Source organism: Corvus hawaiiensis, chromosome 12 (genome assembly GCF_020740725.1).
Source record: "Corvus hawaiiensis isolate bCorHaw1 chromosome 12, bCorHaw1.pri.cur, whole genome shotgun sequence".
In the NCBI taxonomy this organism is placed as follows: domain Eukaryota; kingdom Metazoa; phylum Chordata; class Aves; order Passeriformes; family Corvidae; genus Corvus; species Corvus hawaiiensis.
The window spans coordinates 3,068,874-3,095,122 of record NC_063224.1 but is presented as its reverse complement, the minus strand read 5'-3'; the positions used below and the strand labels follow the sequence as shown (position 1 = coordinate 3,095,122).

Sequence of the window (26,249 nt, the reverse complement as noted above, 5' to 3'; positions counted from 1 at the left end):
CCCAGCCCCGCAACCGCGGGAGATGGGAGGTCTCCGGCCGCCTTCAGCAGCACCTGGGAGAGCCCCCGCCTGGGAAAAAAATCCCTTGCAGGAGTCTGGGGGGTGATTTTTACCGGAACGGGAGCCTAAAGTAGCCCCGCAGTCCTCTCTGGCCGGCAGTGCGAGGCTGCGCTGCCCGCGGAGCGCAGGGCAGGACAGGGCAGCTCCGCTGCGCCCCGCGGAACTTCTAGGGATCCGCCTATTTGGTTTGTTTTACCTAAGGAAGACGCGGAGCGGGATGTGAGCGTTTCGGTCCGTGCCAGCAGGCAGGGACCGTCATTCCGAGATGAGGGAGGAACGAGTGAATTGTAGAAAAATTAGGAAAATTCGGGGCGATAGCTCTGAAAAAAAAAATATATTTAAAAAAACCTCCTCTCAAACCTCTCCTTGCTCTCCTCGTCCTTGTACAAACTGCACTTGTAGGAGAAAGCCAACACGGAACTCGCTCCTTTCTCCATCCTACTCATCCCTGCCCGTGGGAAGGGAAGATAATTCCTGGGAAATAGGTGTGCATCCCGCCCGGACGCACAGGGAGCTCCTTTTGCGGACAGATGCCGGTACTTCTGCCGGGGCTGGGGGGACCCAGGAGCCTGGCCCGCTCCCCCCGTTCCTGCCCGGGAGAGGCTGGGGGTGCGTGGCCGCGTACCCGGCCGCAGAGGATGGGTGTCCGTGGGGGAAAAAAATACAGGAATGTGAGGGAATTGCGGGTCGGAGCCCTGGGCGCGGCGCCCTGAGCCCTGCGCTGCCTGCGCGGCTCTGCCCTGCCTGCCTCGTTACCCCCCCCCACCCCCCCGCCAAAGCGAATTTGTTGCATTTCCTCAATTGATTGTTTAGTCAGAGTTTTTGCCAACTTCCTGATGGTTCATTTTCTGATTCTGAAAAAAAAAAAAAAAAAAAAAGGGAAAAAAAAAAGAACCGCATTTCCTTTTTGACTTAAGAGGGAGAGAGAGAGGAGAAGCGGAGGCTGGGGGCTGGTGGACGCATCGAGCTGTATGTACTGGACTTTTTCTCTTCCCTCTCCCCGTCCCGAAACCCCCCTCCTCTTCCTCTTCCTCCCCTGCTAGCCCGGGGTTTGCACCATCCCCTTCCCCGCTCCCAGCTGCCGCCTCGCAGAGCTCCCCCGGCTCCAGGGACGCAGCCTGGGTATGGGAAGCGGCTCTGCAGAGCTGCTGCTCGGCTGCCTCGGGCTGCAGCTCTTGGGTTTGCTTCCTTCGCCTTAAATTGTTTCATTTTTTTTTTCTTTGTTTCTTTTTCCTGTCATTTATTTCCCATTCCGTACCCTACCCTTGCAGTTCTTGTGGCTACGACAAGGGATCCAACAGCAGAAAGAAAAGTAAACACGGAAATCTGTTCCACTCGCCTTTATTTGCTTCGGTTTTCTGTTGTGGGGTTTGTCTGAGTTTGGTTTTCTGTTATTTCGATTTTTTTTTTTTTTTGAGAGCAGCAAAGCTCCCTTTGCATTTTCTTCCCAACTCTACTGTCTTTAATCCTGCTGCTTAAAGCATAAAAACTGCACAAGAACTGTGCAGTTAAAATCTTGTCAATCCTAAATCTGTATCTTTCTAACAGTTATTTTTTATCCCTAATCTTGCCATACCAGAATATGCTTCAAATTGGTGGTGATGGGGTGCAAAGCTTGGCATAGGCAGAGCAAAGTTCATGGAAAATTATTGTCTTTCAACCTCCTCCAAGCCCCTATTCTGAACTATTTTTGTGGGGGCCGATATTTATCATTCAAATCAGCACAGATTCAGCCCTGGCTGCAGCAAGTCTGGAGCTGCAGAAGCGCATGGCCCTACCCCAAACCTCCCGAAATCAGCGGGAGCTTTGGATCCAGCCCTACAGAAATAAATTTGAGGGAAATCCTAGGAACGGGGTAAAGGAAAATATATTCGGGTCGGAGAGAATGGGGCTTTGTTCAGCTGCAAGGGGGACAGGGGAGAGCAAAATCCCAACTGTTTGCTGATAGTCCAGGGGGTTTTAACCGGGGAATCTCCAACCGTCTTCAATGGGAAACCTCAAACCATCTTCGGATTAGGGCCTGGTTTGGGAGTCAGTCCTAAAAGTTGGTCCTAAAAGTGGTTCAGCCCTATATTCATGTGCGTGCATAGGTAACCGTGCATGTCTGCAGTGCTGCCCAGTGGGTGTGGAAGCATTCCCGGGAAGGTGCACGCACGGAGAGGTGTTTGCAGCGCCGCAGAAATCGGATAGAACACGGCATGAGCAGTTTAAGACAAGGACAAATTTATTCAGTCTCTGCCCCCGGTCTCGGTATCCCCACGTGTGAGCCGCGCCCTGGGGGAGATGCAAACCTGCCCTGACCACACCTCAGGGAGAGGGATTTGTGCATCCCGGCGTATTTTCACATCCCTCTGCACCCTGGCCACGTCTCCGCGTTTTCCGCCTCACAGGAACGCGGCATTTCCATGGAGATCACAAAGCCGAGCCGTGCACCCCACAGGAACCCCAAATTCCCACTTTAGGGACCACGCACCCGTGAGACAGGGATGGGTGGGGACCACGCCTCTCCTTCGGAGCTCTGACATCCAGCGAGGCAACCCAGATATTTGTGCAGCCTTTGCTGCGGGGTTTTGTTACTCCGCCATCGCAACCATCGCTCTGTGGAGCTTTTGGGAAGCTGGGAGCGCCCGGCCGGGATCGCTGTCGGGGCAGAGCCGGGCTGCTGCGAGGTGCGGGCTCTCCATTAGGTGGCATTGGAAGTTTGGAGGTGGGACAGGGAGAGCGCGGCTCTGCCTCGCCATTGGGAGCGTATTTATCTTTTCAGCACTTGTTAGATACTCACAGCACAATTTGCTTTATCAACAGGCGGTTTAATCATTTTATCGGCTCGGTGTCTGTATCAGGGAGGAAAAGCGACCCTCCCCTGTGATGCCATGATGACTTTTTACCTTTTTTTTATACCCCTGTTACACCTTTTTACGACTTCTGTATTCTCAGTGCTCTTTGCCTGCATTCTTGGACTTGTTTGTTCAGCCAGGAGACGAAACATTTTAGAAGCTTCGTATTTAGGGATCAGTGTGTCCCAGAGCCCAAGGTCCTCTCCAGAACACATTCTGTAAACCAAGATAAAACCATCCAGGGGAAGGCTCCTTGGGGAGGGGGGCTCACTCGAGCCTCTCCTTGGGGAATCTTTGATAGATCTGCTAATTAGTAACACCTCTAATGATATACCCGGTGTTTTGGGGGTGGGCATTGTGGGGTGCATTTCGATGTATATGACCTGGACGTGGTGTACCTAAGGATCCTTAAAATAAATACCAAGGTAAAATCCCTTTTCCCCTTCTAACCGTGTTTGACTCTTGATTTTAAGACCAGGAAAAGGCATCACCTGTCCCCCCCGCAGAGTGTTGTCACTTTTTAACCAATTAAAGGCGTTATCAAAATAATTGGGTGCTGTACAACACTAAAAAACCATAACAATCCACCGTACAATGCAGAGCAGATTATACACAGCCCTTTCCTGTTTTCTAGAGGTTCAAACACCTGAGAACTCAGCCGTGTCTTGCTGCACTCATTGGCAAAGGGATTTTACACACAGCTTGTGGGGGTGTTGTCTGCTGAGCAAAGAAAACGCGAAAATAAGAAAAAAAAAAATTTGTAATGTGTATAGCACGAAGTAGGTTTGGGGGTTTTTTTTTCCTGACTGATTATGGATGCAGTTTGAAATAGTAAAAATCATTAAAAATTGTAAAAAAATAAAACTCGATATTAATCACTTAAGAAAAATATTTTTTCTGCTCACAATATCTTTGTGGGAGTTCTGCTTTCACATCTCCTTCCAGCAGTTTTTGTTACATTAGAAAAAAAGTCCTTCAAGTGTTAATTTTTTTTTTTTTTTTTTTTGCAAAGATAGAGATCGTTTTAATCATAGGATAATGAACCTAATTCAATTTACACTGGTGAAATCTCATTAACTAAATTAGAGCCAGCCCCTTATTTGCAATGAGCAGAATCAATCTCAAACTGTTTACTATTGTTTGTTTTGGTTTTTTTTTTCCCCCGACTTGTTGCTGTCATTTAATTTAAAGGGCAGACTCCACATTTATCCTCATTTGGGGAAAACGTTCTAAAGAATTAAATCTGGATTTTAATTTCAAGGCACTGTGTTTGAATGGCTTTAAAACCTCCTGATTCACAAAGGTTTAATAATAATAACTGTATTATTTGTCAGAATTATGACTGATAAGCTGTATCAGAAATGTTACGTGAAGATATATTCATAATTAAATATATACACATATTAATGACAAAATATATGTTAAAACATTTCTTTTGTTTTCTCTAGTAAAAATAAGTTATTTTAGGCTACAAAAATTTCTCAAAGTACAATTTTTTCCCAATTTTTGCCTTCTTTACTGTGTCTTTCTTTCCCTGCATTAATTTTCAGAGCAAATGTTCAAAGCCTGATGTGTTGAACTTCTTTTAATGACCCTCTCTCCTCTCCCATGGGAGGGAATATTCTGCTTGTTTTGACAACTGATGTTTTCAAATCTTTTTTCAATTTTTTTTAATGTAGTGGGCACATAACAATTTTATTTCAGTGTGTGACTCAATGACAATTAATAAAAATTTTTCATTGTAGTAGATGAATTTTCTAGACTCCAGCAATAACAAAATGAGTGTTTGTGACCCAGATTTATTTTAAAATGTAGGTTTTAAATGCTGTCCCTTTAACATCCACAGGAGTTCAAGAGGGTGAATTAATACCAACATTTATGTTGATATATCTGAAAAAAAAAGTGGGTTTAACTCTTGGGAACCCATTGGGAACATCCCAGTCCAGTTCTGCAGCAATTAAGAACATCGAGACTAAAATTTTGGTTGTTTAAAGGTCATTTTTGCCCCTTGCAGAGTTGGGACACACACAACCATAAATTTTCATGGCTCATTCCATCCATTTTTGATGGAAAGTTGGAGAAATCCAAACCATTTTGCCACCCCTGTCTCCTTTTGCAGCTGAGAGCAGAAGGGCTGAGGCCACGGGGGAGAGCGACCCTGAGCTAAACCCAACCCAAGCCCGCCAGGGCGAGGTGGGATTCCCAAAAAAGAGCATTTCAAATCTGACCCTTCTTCATTCTGCCACGCTGAGCCCGTTGTTCTCTCCTGCACAAAGGCACGGCCACGTTACATTCCCATTCCCAGCTTTCTCCAGCTTTTTTTCCGCTCTTTTTCCTTTTTCTCGAGGTGTGTTTACTTGGGGCTTTGTTTGGTTTTTTTCCTGAGGTAGCCCCTGTCATCCAGCACCAATCTCCAGCACACCGCGGTTTTCCCCCCGTGCTCCGTGCAGTAATGATGATATCACCATCCTGAGCTGCAACAAAGCAGGGCTTCACTGGGGGGGCAGAGGGATATGATAATCAGGGCGAAATCAGAGACCAGATCTTAAACTAGGAGAAATTGGTGAATTTCCATGAAAAATCAATGAGGAGCTGGAATGATTTTTTTTTTTTCTTCCTCCCCCGGGTGGAAGAAAACTGATATCAAAGTCAACAAGCTCCGAGCTTACCCCAGTCTGTGGAGATTTCGACATCCATTACCTGCTTTTGACCTTTAGCAGGGCAGCAGAAAAAGCAGCGCTCAAACACTGGGGAACAGCACAGCACCCACCCGGAGTTTCTCTTTCACACACGAAAACCAGAGGGGAGAAATTTAAATTAATTTTTTTTCTAGCTTGCAACTGGAATCACCCCCTCTTAAAAACCACGGACACAAATGAGCAACGTAGTTGTAGGGATTAAAGCGTTTTCATGGCTTTTTTTTAAAAAAAAGTTTGCTCGCGGCTGAAACTCCTGGAAAGCTCAGGAGAAAAAAACAAACAAATAAACAAAAAAGGGATGTGTAAGCCCCCGGGGTCAGGTTAGCCTGCTTGCCTATTCATCACCGTCTCCTCTAGGAATGTTTAACCACATTTTAGGGTCCTCGAAGGCTGTGAATTGTTGGGTTCGACTCCTCTTCGTGACGGCATCAAAAATGCGCAGCATTTCAGGGAGTGAAAGATCGTGGGATGAGGCTTGGGACACTCAAATTGTGGTCTTGGGCAGCGGTGCAAGTCTAAATAAATACCGAAAAACTGCAGGAAAAGTTCTGCACGGGCTTCTAGTTAAAGTATACCGTAATAATAACAAGGGAGTAAAAACTAGGAACGGCCAAACTCTGCTTTAAGCTGCCCTAATGATAATTACATTGTGGTAATGAGTATGCAGGCCAGTTTTAAATAACATAAAGACAGTGGCTCTGCGTTCCTGCCTTCACAGCGTGTCAGTGGGAATAGATCCCTCGTACAATCCTACAGAAATTCCTATGGCTCTGACCTGATGCTTTATTTAGGTGCATCAGCGCTGTAGGGAGGCTCTTGCCCATCATTCCTGGCCCCTTTGAAGCATTTTCTTGCCTTATTCATGAGCTTGTTAAAAAGAGATAGAAACCACAGGCTGGCTGTGATGCCAACCTAACCTTGTATCCACCTTCCAGCCCTGGGAGTCTTTCAATCCGGTGCCCTGAAAGGCAAAATCCTGTCACAGGCAAATTTCTGCGCTCAGATATGGGGGGTGAAGCATTACCTGATGAATGAAAGCAAGGAAAGTATTTTTTGCCCAGGATTAAAAAAAATTAATTGGTTTAAAAAGAACACATTCTATTTATTCAGTTTTGAGTTTGGCTGAGGTTTGTTATAAAAATAGTGCCGTAATTTTTTAAGAAACATTTTCTGTTTGGATAGATTAACTGTACACGCAGGCACTTTAGCTTTTGATTCCTTTCAGTAATAGAGTAATATTCATTGCTGGCATCCAAAACTCCTCTTAATAAAAACAGTTTGGGAAATCTTCCATGCCAGACAGATAAAACCTCTTTGCAATGCGGGGGGGTGATAAACAACTGTCAGAAAATTGGATTTTCTCTGCCCCACGTCCCAGCACTGCAAAAGCATCGTCATCACTGGCAGAAGAGCATCTTCCCCAGTGCTCTGCTGCGAATTCCAGGGTTAAAAAAGGCATTTGGGAATGATACTACTCCTAGTTGATTTCAATAGCCAGAGTTTTGTGTACTTAGGACAAAAATAATATGGGAGTCAGATCGTTGTGGGGCCATCCCTGTCTCTCTGCATTCTCCATCTGGGGCAGCATTCTGGTACCAAGCAGGATCCTGGCACATCCTCCCCAGCCCACCTTGTTCCTTGGATTCCCTCAGGCTCTCAGAGAACTTTTTTGCTTCCCTTTAAGTGTGGGAAAAGCCTGAGTGAAGTAGCAGGGCTGGGGAGCCAGCACAAGGGATCCTTCCCCCTTCCCCTCTGCGCTCGCCTTCGAAACAGCTCCTTGTGCCCATTGCCTTCAATCTCTCTGCCACAGGTTTTTGCAATAATTCTTCTGCTGGCCTGAGAAGCTGAGAAGTTGCTTTCTGTCATCTTATGTCTGTTAAATCAGGGCAAGATTCACCTGAGTTAAATTTTTATAGTTCTCTGAAAATCCCCACTGCCCTGAGCTGCGGCCGCGGCCCCAAACCCCCACGCTGCTGCTGTCAACTCAGCGTCAGCAGAAGCAAAAACTAAAACAAAGGAGAAAAATAGGAGAATACTGGAAGAAACAAATATTTCACTCCACTTTCTGTGTTGTGGGTGAGGGCCAGTTTGATCTGGCTGGGTCCAAGACTTTGCTATCCCTCTCATCAATCCAGCCTGCAGGATTCATCCCAACCCCAGCACATTTGTACATACTGGGCTGTTACTGGCCCAGGTTTTGCTTGTATTTGTTTCTGCCTTGCAATGGTCCTTTGTAAATCCTGAAGCATTTCTGTGCTGTTCATTTCAGCCCTTTTAAAAGCTGCATTTTGGTTGTTTTCTTTTTCCTTTGCAGTGTTTTTACTTCAGCGCGTCCACGGATGCGCTGCCAACACAACTGTGAACGCACCCAAAACTGAAGGCTCAATTTAGCAGCTCACTGCTCTTTTGACATTTTAATTTCATCTCCTTTTTTTCTTTTTTTTTTTTCCTTAAGAGAATTAGTGGTAACTTTATCTCTCATCAAATTCCAGGATTTTGTCTAATTCAATTATACCTATGGAGGCTCTTTTCTTCCTTCTTTGGCTTTACCGAAGTGACACAGATGATTGTAGATCTGTTTCTGAGAAAATCCAAATTGCTCTGGAATTATCTGCATTTTTGTTTCTTTGTGTATGTCCGATAAAATCTCTTATAATTTTTCAAGATTAGAAAGCCCTGATCTATTTTTTTTTTACGTATTATTATTAAACTACATAATGATGTCCCATCGTCAGAGATTGGTAATTTGTTCCTGCAGCACTGGTGATGATAATACAAAAAAATGTTAGGAAGCAGCACCTCTGTGCTTTAGCCTTCCTTACCATGTTCCCTGTCAGCTTGCATCCCCTTCTCCTCATCTGTAGGATAGAAATAACCTTGGGACTGGGAGAAAAGTGTGTTTCTCATAAGAGCACAGGACAGGAAAGCCTTTTCTTTAAATCAAAAGCAGTTGGCTGCTGCAAGAGCCCGGAGGCAGAAACTCTGCTGCTGCTGTTGATGTCTGTCAGCCCCTCCACCTGCCCACAGGCGGAATTCTCTGGGGTTAATATCCACCCCAAAGTCCTTACCTTTAATACTGCTCTAATCTGAGGCCTGCTGCAAAGCTCTGTGCTTTCCGTGTGGGAACAGCCTGCGCTTTCCTGGAGGCAGGAGAAAGTGGCCTGTGGCGGTGGAACAGGTCATGGGATATTCCCCAGCAAGCCCCCGACCTCCTGAGCTGGTTCTGCTGGGAAACTGGGCTGGGCTTTGCCCAGGGAGTCTCTCCTGCAACTACCTTGGGAATTTTTAGGGGACGTGTCCAGCCTGGTTCTGCCACCATCCTCTCTTTCATCAGGCACATCACAACGTCAGCAGCAATTCCTGGATGATCAGACAGTTCTGACTTTGCCCTCTTGGCAGGGAACGTCACCAATTTTCCTTCTGAAACGTCCTTTTTTGGCCCGCTATGGAACTGAGATTCTCTTGCCCTGCGCAACTCTTTCTTTCCTGGGTAGATGGGAAGTCTGCGTGTTCCCCAAGGCAATAACAGGGATCATCCCCCCTTCTTTGCAACCCAGTAACCCTCGTGTGCTGAAATACAGAATTTGGGTTGGCAGCGACCTCAAAGCTCATTCAGTCCCAGCCCCCAACAAGTCCAACGCCTCAAGTGGTCCCACATCATTGCTGGTGGTGCTGCATTTGAGGTGATGCAGCCTTGTGAAAACTGATGCTGCTGGTTTTACACGGCTGGGCTCCAAAGTTATCAAAGCCAAGGATGGGTGTCAGCGCCCAGGGCTGGATGCGTTGGGAACGCCGGGAATTCCGGCACTCGCCGGCCTCGTGTGCTCTGCAGGTGGATTGGTATGTGGAAAGGTCACACCTACCAACTTCTTAGGCCTCTGGTGTGAAAGATAAAGCCATCTGGTCACCATTTGACAGCTTAAACTGTAATTACACCATTTGGCCTAGGAATTGCTGGCAGCCACTGTTTGAAGCTGCCGTGATTCAGCTATCCCAGCTCCGAGATAGACATCGAGCCATTCCACGGAAGCCGGGTTACTGGAATTCATCTCGCCTCATCTCCTTGGCCCGCTTTTTAACCTTCCCAAATTTATCTCCGCAGATCTCTGGTCCCGATTGTGAACTTGGCAGCGGCTGTTTGGCGTAAATAACCCCAGCGGCCGCTAACCAGGAACACCTGCCGGCCCCGTTACCCGGAACGGGAGGAGAAGATGGGCATCTCCAGCGGAATTCCACCGCGGCAATATGGAAGTGTTTAAAGGAAGACCTGTCCCGCTCAGGGTAGCAGAGATCTGAACCTTTAAATTGCAGCCATTCCCGGCCTGACGATAAGTAAATAAACAATTCACAGCTGCGAGGGCTAAACACAGAACACATCTATCTCTCGAGGGCCTGATTGCCGAACAAGTAATTAAGTGGGAAATGTGAGCCCTCGATGTCACGGGGAGACGATAAAGGTCTCCAGTTGTAAATTAACTGAACTCCTCGATATTAACCCTTCAGGAGCCCTTGGGTGGCACTGGGTGCCTCAGCATGGCTCCAGTGCAATTTGCATGCAATTATTCCTGACATTTGCCCCTGGGAATATGGAGCTGTTATTTTAACAAATTAAAAAAACAAGGGAGGGAGTTGCTTTGTCTCTTGTCCCTGAGCTAGTGCAGGGCACCCTCTAAGTCCCAGTTCCTGGCTCTGCCGTGCTCATCCATCACATTCCCGCTGGCACTGTCCCTCCTGGCGATAGCAGAGGTGTCACAAACCCAAAATACATTCAAGCCTTTGCTCAGGCTCTGAGATAAAGTGAGCTGCTCCCCGGGCTGGGCAGATATCCATCAGTGCCTCCGAGTTGTATTCATTCAGGATTTGCCTTGAGAACAAGGATGTAATGAATGACCATAAATTGAAGTAGCACCACTTGTTAAGTAATTCATTAAAAGGGTTGTGGGGTTTTGTTTTGTTTGGTTGTGGCTGTGTTTTGGGGTTTTTTCTTTTCTTTTTTGTTATGAATGAAAACTTTACTTTGCACGGTATTTGATAATTTATTTGAAGGGCTCAGCTCCTGCAATCCTATGACTGCCATCAGTGCCTTTTCAGATGCACAACTAATTATTTTAGCACACAATGAAAACTTTGTTAATGTCCGAAAAGTGTCCAGTTTTCAACCCAAGGGACTGCAAACTACAAGATAAATAAAAATAATTCAAAGTTGCATTTTAAAAAATTAATCATTTTTAAGCCATCCAATAATTTTTGGCTGCTAGATACCAACTTGGCAACTTCTGGGATTGAATGAGTTTTGCTCCTTAGGTGATTCACAGGCCTAAATGACCTGTTTGATGCTGGAGCTGGATTTGATTTGAATCCTGGCCTATGAAGCCATGAAGGGATGGATCTGTGGGTCTGGATCACACTCTGGATCACTCCACAGTCAATTTTTATGCGGACCAAATGAATTCTTGGACTCTCTGGGGAAGTGAGAAAAGTAGGGAGGGATTAACAGCAGGAGATGATACCACAGCTTCTTTCCCACTGAAGCACGAGGTTTGTTTGGGACTGGCCTTGTTATTATGAATTTCTTCATATTTAGCTCCCAGACTTTCACTCTTTTCCTGTTCTGAAGCAGCTGCTTACATTTTACAGCTTTACTTGAAGCCATGGCAGGAGCTGTGCTCAGAATGGTGCCGTGGGAGTTTGTATCCCAGGTCAGGAGACCAGACACCAAATCCCTGGTGCATCTTGGCAGCTGGGAATGCTCCAGCAAACCAGGACGGCCCTGCCAAAGCAGCACATCACCAGTGGTGTAAATGGTGGATGGGATCAGAGGATAACCAACCAGGGATCTCCTCATTGACCAGAAGAGCCTTGTCTTTCCCCTGTCCCAGAGAATCCATAAAAAACCGCTCCATTTCACACAGCTGCTTTGTTCAGAGCTGAGGCCACACAGAACATGGCTCATCCATTTTAGATCCTATTTGCAGTGAGAGGCCCTGGGAACTGGGCAGGGAGACAGCAAACTTTCAAACCCCAAGCTGTGAAGGAGCAAGAACACTCCTAAAATGTCCCTTCTAAAAGGGAGCCTCCCTTTTGGGTTTCAAATGCTATCTTTGTTACCACCCTTGGTAACCTCGGTAGCAAAAAGCTGAATGTTATTAGAAAAGAGCTGAGCTGAGCATGGGTGGGAAGACAAGAAAACAAAAGGAAATGGAAGTCCTGGAAATTGATTTTCCATTCAAATCTATTATTTTTGCTTCTAATTTTTAATAAGACTTTTTATGAAGTTTATTGCATTGCTATCTATTTTCTTTTAGGGTGTGTTATCTTTTGTGACTTAGTTTAGACTAAAATAAACCTCAGTTGCTAATTAAGGATAGAAATGGAAATCCAAAGATTTGCTTCTCATCAATGCCAAGCAGTAAATCCTTTAATGCTCTGGGATTTTTCTCTATAGCTCTAAATTTCCCACTGGTATTTAGTAATCTGCTGATTGCATTTACTTTAATTCTTTGGTCTTCAGAGTGTTCATGTTGAGGCACTCACTTACAGTAGCTCTGCATGTTAAGGGCAATGAGTTAAAAGCTGTGGGGTTTTTTTTATTAAATTCCAGCTCTGTTTTTCCTATTGAGTTCCCAACTACTGGGTTATATCACATTAATAGGAGTTGTACTCTGGCTGGACAAATGGCAGCGTGTTGCAGTGTCCTGGGGGAGCCATGACATCATTTTTAATTTGCTTATCTGGACTCGGAAAAATAGGAGGGTGTTTGGTGAGAAAGTGAATTTATTTTTACCACTAACTCACCTCTTCTTGCTGTGACGTTATGGGAACTGTGTCCCTGTGCAGGTTACACCCACTGGCTTCTCCTGGAGGTCTCCGATGTCCCCATTCCACCACCTCTGAAGGAAAGGAGGGATTTAGTGACCCATAAGCCCATTTTTCCAATTCCCTAGGAACTGTGGAGGAGAGGGACACCCCTTCCTTTAATGCACATCCCTCAAGGTTTGCCTGCAGGCTGAGAGAAGCCAAGGAAACCTTCCAGGCAGTTTTGTGGTTGGGTTTCACAACCAGCTTGACACTGGGATCAACAAGAATAGGGACTGGTCAAATGATTTGGAGCAACTTGGATACCTTTGGCTGTGTTTGGATTGCATTAGATCAAACAGGGCTTGATTTTTAATCTTTTTTTCATTTCCTCATTCCAGCTGAGACTGGAAAAGGTGTTCTATTCCCATGGGAGCTGGAAAAAGGCTTCCTAACAGAGCTGGTCTAACCTTTGCTGTGGGTGTCCCTTTTCTCATGGAATTAGGACAGGAGACGGGAGTTTTAGAATGGGAGAGAGATTTTAGTCATATCATTCTCAGTAAATAGTTTACATACAGAGAATGTTGGATAAGTAGTTACTAAATCAGTAAATGCTTTTTTAATTTGACCCGAATTTTTAGCATTTTCTGAAACCATGGCTGTGTCTTCTCCAGAAAGATCATCTTGACATTAAGGCTTTAATGACTTTGTAGAACTCAGACCACTGAGATATTTTGTTTTCCCAAAGTAAAGTTCACTTTTTTTGCAATGAGAACCTTCAAAATGGAAATGCCACAGCATTTTTTATCATGAACTTACTTATTGCACTTATTCCAGAGAATCACTCATGAACTATAATTTGTTGTTGCACTTTCCCCCTCCTAACACAAGCACACATTTAACTGATCCCACTGATGTTCTTTAAATCTTCAAGTCTCAAAATTTGGATGGTTAAACTCTATCAATTTGGGTAAACTAGGTTTGAAGAAGGGAGCTAAAGCCGTATTTTCTGAGTGATTTGGGAAAATGGAAGACTTCATCAGTCTCAGTAGCCTTCAGTCAAACCAGTGCCATAAGCTCCTGGACACCTGGAACAGCTGACTTGGCATTCCAAGTGAGTGAGGACCAAAGGCTCCAGCTCCCTGCAGTGGGAATGACCTAACAGCACGAGGAAGACCTGATTACATCACAGAGATAACCTGTTCCCTTAAAAATAGCAAGGTCAGGGAGGCAATAAAGCTGTCAGCATGGCAATCACCGCTTGTGTTCCACAGGCTCCCCAGGCTGGGGACCAGGAGAGTGGGGACCTCACAACAAGGATGGCCACGTTTGGGTAAACAAAGCCATGGCAATACCCCAGTGCTATTGTCTGCTCAACAGCTCTATTTGTGCCAGTGGTATTTCCAGGTTAGCTCCTCCTAGGCCCATAAAAATCTTCTTTTTATTATTTTTGTTGTTCTTTTAAATTTTTTTTTCCCTGGCTGCAATGATAGATGGAGTGCCCATAAAACCTCACGGCTCCATGTAGGACATCCCCAAGCACCGAGCCAGGTGTGGAGCAACTGGTCATGGAACAGGCTTCCACCCAGGCCTGGGCTTGGCTCAAGTCTCTTGTCCAGTCACTGGGATGTGTCGCTCTTTGTTCACATCCAGCTGTGGGAATATTTCACACCAGAGTCCAGGCCAAGAATGGAAAACCATCCAATCTCTTCAGCTAAGCAGCCTTGGGAGGTGCAGGTGGGATCACATGGTGCGGGTGGGATCACAGCCCAACATTTTCATTGTGCTGGGATGATCCGTTTTCAGCAAAGGAAGGTGTTGTGAAGGGTTCACATCCTGTTGGTGCCTCAGATACGTTTCAGCTATTGCTGTTTTCCTTTGGATAACGTGTCCCTTGGCTCAGTCTCCAGTTTAGCCGGCCTTGGACAATAGGTCAGAGTGATGCAACAGATTTGGGGGCAACTTTTGGGCGCAAGTGTCAAACTGTGCAGTTTTGATAAGGATTGAATACGTGCAAAGCAGCATCCAGGAATAAAACATTTCTTATCATACCCAAAAATGAAGCATAGACTTGTGCCACTGATAATATGTAGCAAGGCTTTGTCCGTTAAACACCAAGTCTTCAGCAAATTTTGGTGCAATTTTTCATTTGTAAGATACTTTTTCAATTTAAAGCACCAAGAAAATGTCAGGGGTTGAGATCAGAGATGCGAAAGACCTGAAGAGGCATTGGCCTCACGTGAGTGAAATGTGGTTGCAGTTAGAGCAGCTGCCACTGCCTCGCACAGCTTTTCCCTTCCTTTTTGCTCAGTGTTGCAATCAGAACAGCTCCAGGCAGTTACAACCTGAAATTCCTGACAATTACATCCACCTTGTCCCATCCTGTCCAAGAAATCTGTTTGGAAATGAAGCTTCAAATCCAAATTTCCATTGGTGTTGGAAAGGGTTCAAGATGGGATGAGATTATGAGTGATTGCATGGGATAAAATTGGGGTTGACCAGAAAATTAAGTTGTAGCTAAGACAAAACTTTCAGGAGTTTCAAAGTATATTTGCTACTTTGCATAATATTTTGTTATGTTTTCACATTTACTGATTTTGATGGGGCCCAAAACCACAAATACTGTGAGATGAGGCTATTTCCATGGACTATTTTTGTTCTGTACTGGAGGGGGGAAAACCTGTTCTTGTAGGATTTTCATCCCAGAAAGAAATAAGAAAAAAATCATTTGTGAGTGTTTTCCTAAATGGAATAATTCATCTGAAGCTTGCCTATCATCAGGTCCTAATTACCTGCTGATGTTAATTCCATTGATTGTCCATAGGTGAGTCAGAGTTCTAAGGCAAGGAAGGAATTTAATTGGAATGATTTTTCAGTTTTTGGGTCTATTTACAGACTGTGGTATGTCCATTTGAGCAAAAGCCAGAATGTGAAACTGAAACTCCAGTGTTTTCTTCTTGCTATAATTGGAATCTTCTAAGACAAGATTCCAATGTTTAAAGGTGTTCATTGCAAGGTTTTGGTTCTTTCCCATCAAGATTTCAATGCTAATATATAAAATATTAAACTAAATGTTGGCCACTTTCTTCTTTCATTGAACTCAAAGGGAATTTCATCATTTGATTTCAATCAGGACAATGTTTAGCACTTTTGGCTGCCCAAAAGACACCATGGTCCAATCACCTGCTCTGGATCTGCAGGCTGAGCTTCACAGGTGTTACCAGCCCTCCCTGAGCCATCACTTGACTGGAAACAGGAATTTCTCTCCGGGTTGAACAAGTTCTGGTGACCTGAAACAGGACTGATATTTGGTGCTCCTTGGGAGCAGCCCTGTCAGGGAGGAAGTTGTAGGCTGTTAATTTTTGGGATGAGAACAAAATCTTTTAATGAAAGGGACGGGTTTGGCCTCCAAGGGTTTTGCCTCAGGGAGAGGGTGTGAAGTGGAGCAGCCCCTCAGCCCTGGGTTTGCCATGCTGGCTGGAAGGGCGTGAGAAGAATGGTGTTTGTGCCTCTGCCAAGCCCTTCCCTGCTGCTCTTTGAGAAACCAAGTTGCAAAAATCTCTTTCCTGCAGAGTGTCACAAGGACTGTCTTGAATTTGGTTTCAGGAAATGATTCAATTTTTTTTTTTTTTTTTTAATCTAGCTTGCACCACATTATTAAAAACTAAAGATATGATTTACATGGATCTGTTGCATGGGGCAGGAGACCTACATCACCTACAGGGATGGTGATGGGGTGGCAATTTCTCTGTGCTGGAGCAACCAGTCAGCCTTAGTTTAAATCCCTTTCTTCATCCAGTGCAACAATAATATCTTTTGGACAAGGGATTTTGGAAAAGTTGAAATGTTTGCTTTACAAAACAGACATAAAATTTCTCCTTCAAGGTGCTAAATTTGTGCTGAGCTGGTCCAAAACACGACTGCATCTGGCTGTGTCTCGTGTCTGCTACTAAAAAAATGTCCTAAATTCCAGACAACCTCTGGGGCTTTGAAATAAAACTCATTAATCCTGCATTTGAATTTAATATTTGAAATTTTATCCTAATCTTTTTTTTCTTCCACATGAATTAACTTTAGAAAACTTGGAAAGGAACACAAGGGTGGATTTTTTCCTTTTTTTTTTTTTTTTTTTGAGTGAGAGAGAGAGAGAGAGGGAGAACATTCTTAACAAAGGGTATAAAATTAAACTAAATTTGACCTCTGCCTTTAGCAGATTTTCCACCTGGTCTGTGCAGGAAATCAACTTCTATATAGCAGCTCTTTCATAAGGAATAACATACATGAGTCTGTAAGTGACAGTTTTTCTTGGGTGGACAACAATGTTAGTTACTTTTTATGATTAATTGATAAATGTTTTGATATGGTGCCTGGGCTCGGAGTCAAAAATCACTCCAGTTAGATGATCCAACACTTGGGAAGCTGAGCCAATTACAGCTCAGGCACAGTGAAAACAATTCTAAAATATTTGAGCCTAAAAATGTGCCTAGTTGTTAAGGAATCTTACACGTGGGTGTATGGTGGTATCCTGAATTACAACTACTTGGTGGGCCAATTTCTTCAGGAATGCAGGGAAGTGCAGAGATTCGAGACTCTTGCATCTATATTTCAAAAGACTTGGGAAAACAGAAGAACCACATGGGCTCTTGTGGCTGGGCACGTGCTGAGGAAAACCAGAGCATGGGCCAAAATGTACTTTTAGTCCCTTGGGTTACACAAATCCCTTTGCTTTTTTGGGAAGGTTTTAGGTTTCAAGTCTCCTTCCCTTGACTCTTCACCTCCTCTGAGCTTGCTCCTTTCTTTTTTTTAGGCTCCAGAACTTACTTTCTACACCAGGCTTCCAACTTTCGTCCTCAGATTTGCACCCTGACTCTACCCCTGATGGATTTTTAAATTACCCATGAGGAATGGGATTTCATCTCTGTGATCAGGTTGCCCCTACCAGCAGGGTGGGCTGGACTCAGAGGTTTTAGGTACACCCAGCACCAAAAACCTACACTAGACACAGCTCTTGGAGGTCCTCCAAAAGAATAACCTCGTTTCCCATTAGAGTTTAGTTTCTCAGATAACTGGGAGAAAGAAAAAACCCTCTGCATTTGTCTTCCTATGGGTAAGTGAATACAGTGGCATTTTTTCAGTAGGATTTTGGGGTCATCAACTCAAAGACCATTTGGAAAACTCCCTGTTGCAGGTTGCTGATGGCTTTGTGTGTGACAGAGTAGCTCCCAACAAAGTCAGTGGAAACAGAATATCGGTTTTCTTCTCTGGTTCCCCAGCCTTCAGTTCCTAAAACGATACAAGGAAATTTTGAGGAATGCATGCCTGGAATTCAGTGCCAACAGAGATCTTGGAAACGGGCAGATCCTGAGCTTCAAAAATCTCAGGGGTTTTTGGCTGCTCACCATTCTCCATGCAAGGATCTAATCCTAGCCCTGAGCATCTCGTTGTCTTCAATGGATTTTTATTCCAAAGCCAAGCATCACTTAAAAAAAAATAATGGATACAGCTACTGCTGGAGGCTATTTGACATCACTAAGGCCATCAGCCCCTGAAAGGCTTGAGATGTTTGAATAGAATTAGATCTAGATATTACTCCATCTTTTTAGAGCTCTTGACTCTTGATGTATCGTTGTGTCTGCAGAAGGAAGAGAGGAGAGCTGAAGAACATATTTTCAGATGGAAGAGCATCTTTCCTATCCTTTTCTAGTGAAGATCCAGTCTGCTTTGTGGTTAAAAGTGCAATTTCCTCAGTAATCCTCCCATTTCAGGTACCATTTGAGTGGCATGATACCCCCTTCCTGACCCTCCCTCCATCCCTGACACCCTGTTTTGATCCTGGCTGCTGGATCTAAACACACTCCTGCTTTCACTTCATTTAACACTGGAGGATTTCATCGCTGTTGATCCAAAAGGAAAGTTTCTAACAGCACACTCTAAGCTTTACTGCTCGTGACTTCTTAATCATGCAGATTTTATTTCATCTTAAGCTAGCAACTGAACTCTTCTAATAAACAGAGTAAAATCTAATTAGGCTACTGGAGGGGAATAGAAGAATTTATACTCCTCCAGACACACAGACATTAGGAATTCTTCCTCAAACATACACTCAGGCTTCCTGGCAGCCGTCTCCCTCAAAGAGTGGCTAATGATCCTACTAATTTGCACTTAGCTGATACTGCGAGGAGTTCCTCACAGATGGAAAATATACTTCTTCCATGAGATCATACAGGGCAGCACAGCCTCGTGGACTGTGCACAGAGAAAAAGAAATCCCAGCTCCTAATCCCACGGCTCCCACTCCTCGCTGTGTGGTCTCTCTCTCAGTTTCTCCATGTGCAATCTCGCTGCTCATTCATGGGATTTTGGTAATTACTCACTCCTTTGCCTGTGTTTCCAAAGCAGAAGGCACAATTAGAGCACTGAAACACTGTGATCAGAGACTCAACATCTGCAGAGAACATCTGTAGAGAAGATTGACAGCACAGATGAATTTGGCTGATTTTTGGTCTTCATTGGGCTCGTAGTTATGTCAAGTAGTGCTGGTGACAGGGAGATCAGAAATCAACCCCCACGGAAGGGGACACATCTTCCCACAAGAGGCCACAGAGCCAGGCTGCACCCAGCCCCTCAGGGACATCTCCATGCACACAATCATCCCTGGCCTGCACACCCATGGTCCCTCCAAAGGGGTGATCCTCCCCAGGGAAGCGGTGGAGTCACCATCCCTGGGAGTATTCAAAGAACACAAAAAGAGCACGTGGCACGTCGGGATATGGTGTAGTGGCATGGTGGTAACAGGCCAAAGGTTGCACTGGTGGTCTGGGAGGTCTTTTCCAACCTTGATTAGCCTGTGATTCTATGATACCTCCTCAAGTTTTTACCCCTTACAACGAAAAGCAGCTCAGCCAGGCAGTGGGGTCAAGCTTGGCCTCTCTGCTGATTTGGACTGGGATGGATGTGTCGTGCAAGGGGCAGGGAGTCCTCCAGCAACTTTCCTCGCTGTTCCCTGCAAAGGACAGCCCAGATGTCCCACAGCAGCCCCAGCTGTCCACTGACATTAGGAAACATGGGATATATGCCCAGAATTAGCTGGGAAAGTGTGAATATCATGGAAGCAACGGGTAAACCCAAGGCACTCAACCCTCACCAGGAATTGGTGCTCAAGCCTTTTCCTCAAGCCTGGGTGTTTTCCAGCAGTCTTTTTTCAGCTGGAGAGCTGTCATGTCCTTTCCCAAGACTGTTTAGCCCTTCTGGTTTCTTGTCAGGATTGTTCCTATAAAATCATCAGTCATTTTTTTGGTTTGAATGAAGGGCAGAGAGAGAATATAGGAGTAAAAGTTAAAATAAAACCAGAATAAAAGCTGGGGGTTGTTCATAAGCAAATAGAATCATAAAATTATAGGATCATAGAGTGGTTTGAGTTGGAAGGCACCTTAAAGCTCATCCAATTCCTACCCCCTGCCATGGGCAGGGACATCTTCCACTATCCCAGGTTGCTCTAAGCCCCATCCAACCCGGCCTTGGACACTTCCAGGGCTGAGGCCTCCAAAACTTCTCTGCATAATAAAATAGGATGTGACCCAGCCCCTGGTGATCTCAGGAGAAAACTTTCCATTGATGACATTAGGGCAGAGTGCCAAGAGCTCTGGCCCCTGGAGGTGTAAATGCTTCAGGGAGGATTCAGGTCCTGCTGAGCACAGGTTTGTTCAGGGAAGGGTGTAGCCCCAGGGGTGGGAGAAGACCTGCCTGCTCATATTTCAGATTTTTAAAAATCAAAACACGAAAAGTTCCAGAAAACAAGGACCCTGCAGCGGGCTGAAGCTGATGTATCTTTTTCTAATACATGGAGCTTTTGTGAAATGAAATTCCTGGCCTGAAACCTGGAGGCATCACTTACTTTTACTTTATTCAGGCAAACCTCCAGCTGATGTGAGAGAGCACTGGGTCATATTAGGATTTGGCCCACAAGGGCAGAGCAGAGCCAAGCTCAGAATGTCACATAAACATATTAACTGGAGACTTGGCTTTCTCCGAGATCCCAGGGATGGAATAGGGCCGTGATCTGGTCTTCTGTGAGGCATATGAGGAGGTTAAACTCGTCCTGCCTAGAGCATTAAGGGAACAGGATCCAAACATCTGCACAACCATCTGTATCATCTCTTCCTCCTCTTGGAGATGTCTGGAATCTCGTCTGTTTTGTGTGATGAGCTAAAATCTGCTTAACCTGTTCTGTGTGGGTGAAAACAATTCAGAAATCAACTGCTGGGTTGTTCACACTGAAGTGGAAAGCGTGTTCTTGGTGCTGCTGGGGTATGAAGAGGGCATATTGTTCATTTAAACCACACTCCATGGTTTTTGCAGCAGTAAAGTATTTTTGAAAGTTTACAGCTGTAGGAGAAATTCCCTGGAGTTTATCCTTCAGTTTTCTGCCAGTCAGAGAGCTGAAGGCACTCCGGTTTGGGCTCCAAAAGTGACATTTTAGTGTTACACGTCTGAAATGTGGAGCGGTTTCGAGAGAGCATCCTGACAGGTTTGGAACTCTGAAGAAATGATTTTCTGGTGCCAAGCTACACAGTCTGGGAAATGCTGCACGCCACGCTCGCTCCCTGTCCCTCTGCCAGAACCCAAAATATAGACTCAAAAAAGAACAAGAAATGTGGCTCGGGACTCTGGTTTGAGGATGCATTTCAAGCAGGAGCTCTCTCTAATATTTAATGCATTAACTGCCCTCTCAGCCATAAGAATTCAGTATAAGAGGAGGTCCACGTTTGAGTAGATCACGTAGCAACACCACGGAGAAAGGGAGAAAAGCTGCAGGGAAGAAAATGTCCCAGGTTGAGCAAAAAATCATCTCCAGTGTGGAGGAAATGGTAAAACTTGGGCCAATCCACTGTAAGCCCATTAATTTATAAATTTAAAAGTTGTTTCAGAGTGGTTTGTGAAAGGGAAAGCACGGGCATCTGAGAAGGTGTGGATGCTAAAGCCTTGATGTGGGAGCCATTCTTCAGGGAACAAGAATGCAAGGCCATGCCTGTCTCCACAAAATGGTCAGAAAAAGGAGATTGAAAGACTTTTAGAATTATTGCTTCAAAATAAACCCAAAAGAATGGCTATTAGATGGAAAAAAAAGTTTGGTTTCTCAGTGTTATTTTGTTTAAGTAGAGCAGAGAAGAGCTGAGAGAGGAACAGGCCACATTTTTGGTCTTAATTAATGGTTTTAAAATGTTCTTTAAGGGGATGATAAGAATAGAGCATCTTTTAATTAAGGCTTGGGATGAGTCAATTCATAATAACTTATTTTAGCTGGTTAGAGCAGGAGCTGCACTGCCATAGGCAGGTTAATCCACGGGAATATCCCTGGAATGTGATTGCTTCAACCCCAGTTAGGGTTGGAAACAGCTCCTTGAAGGGGAACAGCTCAGATGAGGTTCTCATATCTCTCCTGAAGTGCCCTGCCAGGACACCAGGGGAGAGGATCTCTGAGCTCAGCCCCTTCAGATGTCCTTGAATGTGGGAAGCTTCATATTTTCGAACGTTCTGTCACGGATTCGATGACTTTGGCCCAGCACCTTCTGTTTATTGTTAATGAAAGTCAACATAAGTGTGGAAAAGTACAAAATGTCAACCTATGACCTTATGAAATCCATGGCAGGAGAGAGCAAAGAAAGAAAACCACCCTTTGGTACTCGCTTTGTCCCTCCTGCCGTGTTGGGATCCAGAAGTAAAAGGCTTTTTCTCAGGACTGGGGCTTAGTAAGGCAGGAATTTTGTCTCTCCTTGTTTTCCTTGCAGTTAGTTAAATCCTTAGGCTCCTGTTAACACTGAACTCCAAGTTGATTTTTGTGTTAAAATGCTGAAACCTAATTTTCATTTAACAATTTTCTGTTGGAGGCCAACATCGAATTAGTGTGTTTTCCACCGGCAGCCCCCAGTAATTTGGTAGGCAGGAGGCTCACACATACTTAAGTTATTCAATTCATTTTGTTTTACTCTGTACAAGAAACCCAGTCAGAAAAGGCTGATTTATGATATTCCTCAGGTTTCCTGTTACTTTAAACCACCAACATCCTATGGCCAAGCCCTTCACAGGCAGCCAGCACATCTGGCCCAGAGTGCTTCTGTCACCTATGGCCAAAATGCCATATTTATAATCAAGTCATCATAGAAAAGAAAGAATTGATTATGATGAAAAGGGAAAAAAAATGGAAATCTAAAAAGGCAAAGTTATCAGTGGACATTTGTAAAAATGTTTGGGTGGGTTTTTTTTCCAAACATACATCCCAGACAAAGAGGAGCCTGTGGCACACTGAGCAGGATTATTAGATATGCGCAATCATCTCTTCTGGTCTAATTAGAAATTACTGAAAGCTTTGATTTTCCCATTTCACTCGTTTTTAATATCTATTTTGTTTCCCATTTGTACAGACAACCCACTCCTGGCTGAAGCCAAAGCTCCATGGTCCATGTGAAATCCCACCTGCAAGTCTGCAACTGCCTGTGAAGAAGTGAGTCTGCTCCTCACAAAATGTATTTTAGCTGCTCTCCTTAGGGATTTTGGGCTTATGCACTCCCTGGGTCTGGGTTGTATCTGTGTATCCATCTGTCAAATGGGATTAATGAGCCAAAGTCTCCCTAAATATTAACTCCCTACATGTTTCATAAAATAGTCAGAGGCAGAAATTTGGCTTAATGTCCTCCTTAAAGGGAAAGCTGGATTGCCTGTCCATGCTGTAAAAATCATACACAAATCCACAGGGCATCAAACGAGGCTCACAGCACAAATCCTTAATTTTTCTCATAAAACTACAGGTTTCAAACATGCTGTATAATAAAGGGACTGAAAGACCTGCAATATTCAGGCTGGCCCAGGCTGTGAAGTCAGGCAGTGGTTTGGGGTTACAGGACATGTAAACTGACATGAGCAGTGATTTGTGTGTACCCCAAAAGAGCACAGGTAAAGCTGTATTTTCTTCTCTGGAAGATGCATTTACAGAGATTCATTTTTAATAAGAGAGTCATAAAAGAAACCTATAAATGATAACGAACAGAGGCTCAGCTGTGTCAAACCCTGTGATGCTGCTAAGGAAATGGGAAGAGCTGCAGAGTTTCAACATCTTTGAAAATCTGAATATTCACTGAATATTTTGAGTCAGCTTCCTCTGCCAAAGGAAAATGAAATTTTCCAAATCTGTGCCAAACTCTGACGTTCATGAACAGCTCCTCAAGTAGGTTTGGATGATGTAACCAATAATTATGAATCCCTCCTCCACTTTCTAAATTACATCTGGTTGAGATGAATTTTTATGTGGATAACACAACCAAAATCTGGAAGACTCTGTTTGTGCTAAACTTTATTAGGCAGTTACATTATGACATATAAAATTCAAGAAAAAGGAATTCTGACCTGTGAGATGGTGATGCTCTGGCACAGGTTGCCCAGAGCAGCTGTGGCTGCCCCTGGATCCCTGGCAGTGCCCAAGGCCAGGTAGGATGGGTCTTGGAGCAAGCTGGGATAGTGGAAGGTGTCACTGCCCATGGCAGGAGGCGGGACAAGATGATCTTTTAGGTCCCTTCCAACCCAAACCACTCTAGGATTTTAAATGCAGAAAATTATTTAAGCATTTGTTTAACTTCAAGCAAATGGTTTAAAGGTGTCTTTGAGCTCCAGATTTGTGCCTGAGAGTTGTTAAAACTTTGGGGGCAACATCCACCTGCTTTGGTCCTCACTCAAGGAGCTGATGTTTGCACGACTGTCAGAGGACTGAGCAGCTCTCGGTGATACCAACGCCTCCCGTTGCTTCTTTTGGCAGGAGATTTGCGAGTCTCTCCCAGCAGAATTAGATCACAGCCAGTCCCACCTCAGCTGCATATTTGCTGGCTGAACAAAGGGGAGGAAATCGGACTCGTGGTCATGTCTGCTGGCAGAGCCGAGCACTCGCAGTGCTCCGAGGTTGGTTCCAAGGGTGTGCAGCACTCAACCTGTCCCTGCATCCCAGCTTTTACCCCCCTGCCCAAAATGACATCCCAGCAAATATTTTTGGCCTGTCCCTGCATCCCAGCTTTTACCCCCCTGCCCAAAATGACATCCCAGCAAATATTTCTGGTGCTGCCCCCATTAATCCAAATCAGCAAGACAAATTCATTCACATCTTAAGTAGCAATACCAGAAATAATATCTGTATGATAAAAAAAACCTTTGTTCCAAGTAAGGAGCCAGCTGTTTATTTGTGTACAATTCTATTTGTGTACAATTCTGAGTCAGGCATCTTTAATTTGGCATTAGAAGCCTATTTTAACAAACAAGATTTGTTTTATATCAAAGTTCCCAGTCAGGTGGGGTTTTCTGAGCTATTTAAATAGCTTTGAGAAATGCAGTCTCTGATATTTCACTGCACTAGACATAGATTTTCCCTACTTTAGACAAAGTTTTATTGTTCTTTTATTACATGGAAGTGCTCAAAATTTTGTTTTTGAAAGGTAAAGACAAAGTGAAAACAGAGGATCAAAATGAATTTGGAAGATGGGTGACTTCACGAAACAAGGATTTAGGTGGTGGTTCCACAAGCAACAGTATTTGGGCTGTGTGCTGATAATTCATTTACAAGTCTATTTTTGAGCTGAATTCCCTTCCTGGTAACTTCCAGTGTCCCAGTTCTCCCCCTGTGGGGTCATTTCACCTCTCTCTTTAGGCAAATACATGTTTAGGAGCAATAACGGATTCAAATATTTCTGTAATGCACAGCTGGAAAAAATCCAAATAAAGTTATTCCTTAGGTTATTTAGGTTTCCTTTTAACTCAGCAAAATGACAAAGAGGAGGTGGAATGAACCACTGCAGGACTCATATTATTCACCTTTATCTTAGGTTGTATGACCCCATAAATAGCTGGACAAATAAATGAAAAGAAAAATCTCAAATTAATTGTTTCAGTCTTGGTTACCTTTTGCCCTAAAGCCCAAACACACATTTCTATCTATGAATTTCTGGGTGAGAATAAAATTAAATCCAAATTAATGATGCCATTCATGGAGGAAGGAGGCTTTGCATTCTCTGTATGTGCCCAGCCAGGCACTTATAGATCATTGGTAAATATAGAACGAGCATTTGAATACAAATGTGGATGTTGCATACTTATATTTAAAGTCACCTTTATTTTTGTTGGTGGAAGATTCATTTTTAATGGAGAAGAGACCAGACAATGCCACCATGTTGTCCTGGCTCCAGAGCTCAAGAGAAAACTGGGAGAGAACCTCAAACCTACAGCCAGACGTGAAAAATAGGAATGTCAGTGACCACTTGGAGATATCAGGGTAAGAGGAACTTGACTTAGGGGTCTAAAGACGCTCTTATCACCCAGAAGGGACTGATAGAGGAGGAATAATGGTGTTCAAATACTTCCTGGCAATGACCTTCCTGCAGCCGTTCCTTTTCCTTCACAAGGGCTTTGCTTGCCCAACAATAAGAGGGATTGTAATTTATTTAATTGTGGCTTTACTTCTTCCTTTTATCAAAGGATTTGAAGAAAATCACAGCTGGTGGCAGTTCTTGGATTGTCCATAAAAAATGGCCCAAGAAAACAATAATTCTGTAAGATTTCTGCAAGAGAATCTGATTTTTATGCCATTGATTTCCTGCCATTACAGCAATTAATCTGGCCCCTATTTTGCAAATCTTATTTTATTAATCTGGCCCTTTGTGTTTGTGAAATACTTTCAGAAATCAAGACTGGACACTGATGTTTATTGGAATATTAATTTTCTTTGTTAGAGGATTCTCTTGCTTGGCCTTCATATGACAGATCTCTGTAAAAATGTGTGTGAAATTCAGGAACACGCAAGAAATTTCATAAAATATTGCATGGAA

General features: G+C 44.2%; 1 long non-coding RNA gene across 3 annotated transcripts; it reads left to right on the top strand.

The window, feature by feature from the left end:
- The first annotated feature begins 942 nt into the window (after positions 1-942).
- On the top strand, positions 943-26,249 carry LOC125332300. 3 transcript variants are annotated; one of them, XR_007206444.1, is made up of 5 exons: positions 943-1,029; positions 9,699-9,928; positions 18,030-18,156; positions 22,812-22,891; positions 25,555-26,249. It is a non-coding gene; the product is annotated as an uncharacterized LOC125332300 (long non-coding RNA). The 3 variants fall into 3 exon arrangements; XR_007206443.1 differs by lacking the exon at positions 25,555-26,249 and adding an exon at positions 17,199-17,498 and having other exon boundaries at positions 22,812-23,877; XR_007206442.1 differs by lacking the exon at positions 25,555-26,249 and having other exon boundaries at positions 22,812-23,877.